This window comes from Gorilla gorilla, chromosome 14 (assembly GCF_029281585.2).
Source record: "Gorilla gorilla gorilla isolate KB3781 chromosome 14, NHGRI_mGorGor1-v2.1_pri, whole genome shotgun sequence".
NCBI lineage: Eukaryota > Metazoa > Chordata > Mammalia > Primates > Hominidae > Gorilla > Gorilla gorilla.
Window position 1 is genome coordinate 103,700,354 of NC_073238.2, and position 4,696 is coordinate 103,705,049.

Consider the following 4,696-nt stretch of genomic DNA (forward strand, 5'->3'; position numbering starts at 1 on the left):
ATTAGAGAAACTTCCGGGTTAGTAGAGGTGTTCTATTACTCAACTATGGAGGTGGTGACACGATTACATAAACTTAAAAACACTCATCAATTATTAACATAGTTCAATTCTATGTTATGTAAGCTATATTTCAATAAAGCTGCCAAATAACGTCAATGAGTTCTCTCACGCTTGTGCCACAGAGTAAGAGTACATACACTTAGTATTGATGGTATTATTTTGTGATTGTTTGGTGAAGTGCTTTTCAATTTATTTTTATTAATTTTTATTTTATTTTTGAGACTGAGTTCGCTCTGCCACCCAGACTGGAGTGCAGTGGCATGATCTCGGATCACTGGAACCTCTGCCTCCCAGGTTCAAGCGATTCTCGTGCCTCAGCCTCCCGAGTATCTGGGATTACAGACAGGGGCCACCACGCCTGGTTAATTTTTTTGTGTGTATTTTTTGTGGAAACAGGGTTTCTCCATATTGGCCAGGCTGGTCTTGAACTCCTGACAAGTGATCCACCCGCCTTGGCATCCCAAAGTGCTGAGATTACAGGCGTGAGCCATCGCACCTGGCCTCAATGTATTTTTGTTATTTATCTATGTACATTTTTTGCTTCCTTTTGTTCCACATTTCTATATGTAAAAATGGAGCTTTAAATTCATTTACGTTTTTGACATAAATTTTATGAAGTTTTAATGTGTGAAAGGAAATTAAATTTTGGGGCCCCACACTTATTTAGCCAAAAGGAAAAGTCAAGCTGGGAAGTGTGTCATGCTAACCTACCTCCCCCTTTTTGGTTTGTAAATAAGGTGGCTACAAATGAAAAGCAACACGCCTCCCTCACATTTTGCTCCCAAGGAAATTCCTAGTGAGCTGTTGCAATTTCACTATGGCAATGTAGATTGATAACTTATCTTTACAGGTCCAGGCCCTCCCTCCCCGCAACACCAGACAACAATGCATATCTGATTGTTCTCCTGTCCCGTTCTGTCTGTGTTATCTTATGTAAAATGTAGATTCTTCTCATTTTTTTTCTGCCACTTTTCTTTATGTCATCTTATGTAAAAAATGCAGATTCACTGAGCCAGACAAAAGCATGAGTGACTGTTTTTCTCTACCTCCTTCTTACATGAAAATTGTGTACTTCTCAATATTGCACCCTTTCCCCTTTAAATTTGGAGCCCTCAAAATCATCTTGGGAGAAAGGCATCGATCTGTCTCCCAGCCGTGTCCTCAACTTTGGCAAATAAATCTTCTAAAAGGATTGAGACTTGTCATTTTTCTCAACTGACAAATGTAAAGATTATTAAAGTGTTAATATCAATTATTCAAGAGGGATTATTTATATCCATAGGCACACTTTAAAGAGTAATTAATAAACTGAATGTTCATAAACATTATTTACTAATTCGCAAGTGTAACATTACTATTATCTTTAAGTACATATATATATGTCCCTCTCAGTTGTATCAAAATCACTCATTTCATCCCTAGAGGTAACCTATATGGTATTTTTATATGTTTACTTCTGCACTATGCTTTATCAATTTACCATATATATAAGCTCTTGTGCATTAACTAGTTTAATAATTTGCTTGATTTTGAAATTTATATAAATGTAAACATCTTATTTACATTAGTTCATGACTTGCTTATTTTTGTCAACATTATGTTTTATAGATTTATTCAACTTGGGTTGTAAAAGTGTTACTTATTAATACCATTGTAATATTGTATATCACCACTTGATTATAACACATATTATGAATCCAAATAACATTTCATCAACAATTTTTTGCTTTTTTTTCTGGTGTTATGAGATATGAATATTCATATACACATTTCATAGTGTACATACCTCAGAGATCATTTAGGATATGTACCAATCGGAAGAATTTTATTATCATACGCACGTGTATTTTTGACCTTATTGAATAATGCGGACTTTTAACAAAATAGTATGTTAACTACATTATCTCCTACTTCTTGCTATATCACAGTTTTAACTTTTTCCCAAACTATGGGTATAAAAATGGTAATTTATTGTGGGAATGTGTAATTAACATTTTTTCAGATGCATTGCATAGTTATCAAAAAGTACAAAGTGAAAAGCATACAGCTAAATTAATTCTAACAAATGAAACACATCTGGGAAACCAACAACAATATTAATAAAATGATAACAAACTTAAAAAGTTTCCTCCTATCTGCCTTTGCTTAGCATATGCTGGCTTGGAATCTTGACTAACATAGTTTCTGACACAGTATATTAATATTGCTTATATATTTTAACTTTATATCAATGAAGTACTACATATTTATACTCTTTTATATTTACCTTATTTCATTCAATGTTTTGCTTGTGATAGAGCTACATAATTTAACAACTCTGCTTTTTTTTTCTCCTTCTGTTTTTTCTTCTCCTTTATTTTTCTCTTTCTGTTCAGATGTTCTGTGTGGCCTTTGTGACATTTAAAAATTGTTTTTCCTCTATAAAATAGTGTATATCCTTAATAATGACTAGTCAGTAATTACCCCAGAAGGCACGTGTTTCTTTTTAACTTTTTGCTACCTTATTTGATAAGGTAGTAAAAAGTGACAACCCTTGGAAGACCTTCTCCAGAGTGAGCTTCTGGTCCACAGGGTCTGATTCTTCAGAAATGCACTCTGTAGTCTTCTCCAAAATGTGGACACCTTCACCAAGATCTTACAGAAACTCTGGATTCTAAATATCTTGGAGTCTTCCACACATCTCTGGGTTCCCCTCCTTATGTTTTCACAGTCAGCTACAGCTCTCTGGTATCTCATCGTTAAATCCTGGACTTCCTTCTCCAGTTTAACAGCTTTCACCCTTAAGGCCCATTCAGCAAGAGAGCACCCAAACTCATCAGGAGGGTCCTCAGAACTGCAGTTCTCACCAGTAGTTCTCTGCATGGCAGTGCTGAATAGAAGTAGCCATCCCTTTCCCTCCCACTCAGCACTCGAGGCCAGTAGGGGCTGCATCTGCCACAGCAACTGCACGGCCAAGTTCAAAATTTTTACAACCTTATTTGATAGGTACATTCTCTTACTACTTTATGCGATAGATACATCCAAATGCTTAAGCTGGAAATACCTGACCACCACAGACAGCTTTCACCTGCCTCATTAATCCATTATTCTAAATGGTTTATTCTTGTGTCTTTTCACAGATTTTCAACTGCTGTGCCATCTCTTCTAAATTTGGAGTGGATTTTTTGTTGTTTGTTTTTATGTTTTTGTTCAATTGGCTATTTCTGAGATGAATGGCAAATTTCCTTGATTCCATTGTGTATCAATTTATACTATAATAGTATAATAAAATGTTGACAATGATAAATTAAAGAGTCTTGCACCACTGGGTAGGTATCTTAACCTTTAGTTGCAGAAGCTGCTGACTGATTTAATGGCCTTTTAAATTATAATTGTACACTGTCCTTGAAATGAGTGCCAACCTATTTCTCATATAGTGCTTCACTCCTATTGCTCCTCTTAGAATTCTACTCTGGAAGAGATGCTTTGTGATCACATTTGCTCATTGGTCCCTTTAATCTTTATGTAGCATCTGATTGAGATAATTCAGTGCTTGCCACATGGTAAGTCTTAAGTCTTCTATACGCTCATTACAATCTCACATAAATACTCCAATAATTCTACAATGCCTACAATGATAAATGTCCATGGTAGTCCAGAAATTATGAAGTAGATGGATCTAAGGGTCCAATGTTAACAAAAACTCCCAGGACGAAAATCTATTAAGTTCAAAATTGCAGTGCACACTAGGAAATAACATAGGAGAATGCTAGACACACCCTAGGGCATGCGATGCACTTACTCTTATTTAGTAAAGAAAGATGTGGATTCTTTAAATTCCTGGTCCCAGTTCCTCTCCTTTCGCCATGAACTTTACCATGTGACTTTGCAAGCTGTCTCACTAAAGAGAGGCAGCGTTTGTTTTTCCACTGCTTAAATATGAAGAATTTGAATTCAGGCATTGGGCTTGTTTTCGCAATGTTATAAAAGCCAATTTCATATAAGTAGGGGATTTTGCTTCGACTTTTGAAGCTATGTTACTGCCAGATAACATGCCTGTACCCATATCTCAAGAGTGAGAAACACAAGTGACAGTGAGAAACACAATAATCATCCTGTCACACAATCTGACAGAAAACTGGCTGCTGGACAGATATGAGAGTGAGCCAAGCTTAGAAGAACTGCACACCCACACAGACAGGAACAATGTCTGACCTGCACCCTCTAGGGGGTAATAAATGTTACTGTTTTAAACCATTGAGGTTTGAGATCGTGTGTTATACAGCATCATTCCAACAATGTCAATCTGATACAGGAATCGGTAGTTTAAAATGGAGTGCTATCATAATAAAAATCCCATAAAAGGTATTGTGTTGGTTAACAGAGGCCTGCAAAATGATCGTATTATCACTACGGATCCTGAAAAATTGATGATCTGTGCTATGTAGCAATGGAGTATTTTGTAAAATTGTGGCCTTCTGTAACTTAGGAGATGAAAATTTTATGTAATGAACTTTTATATTTGGTTAAGGGTTCTCCATGCTTAATATTGGAAGAATTAACTGATTTTTTAAAATTGAATAGAAGATACTATAAGAAAGGGATATTCTGAAAAAAATAAAGTGGGATATAATTTGTAAAAAGGACTTGCACTTGG

At 35.6% G+C, this 4,696-nt stretch overlaps 1 pseudogene; it reads right to left on the reverse strand.

The window, feature by feature from the left end:
* Positions 1-2,545: 2,545 nt before the first annotated feature.
* On the reverse strand, positions 2,546-3,051 carry LOC101127941 (grpE protein homolog 2, mitochondrial-like; annotated as a pseudogene).
* Positions 3,052-4,696: the final 1,645 nt, after the last annotated feature.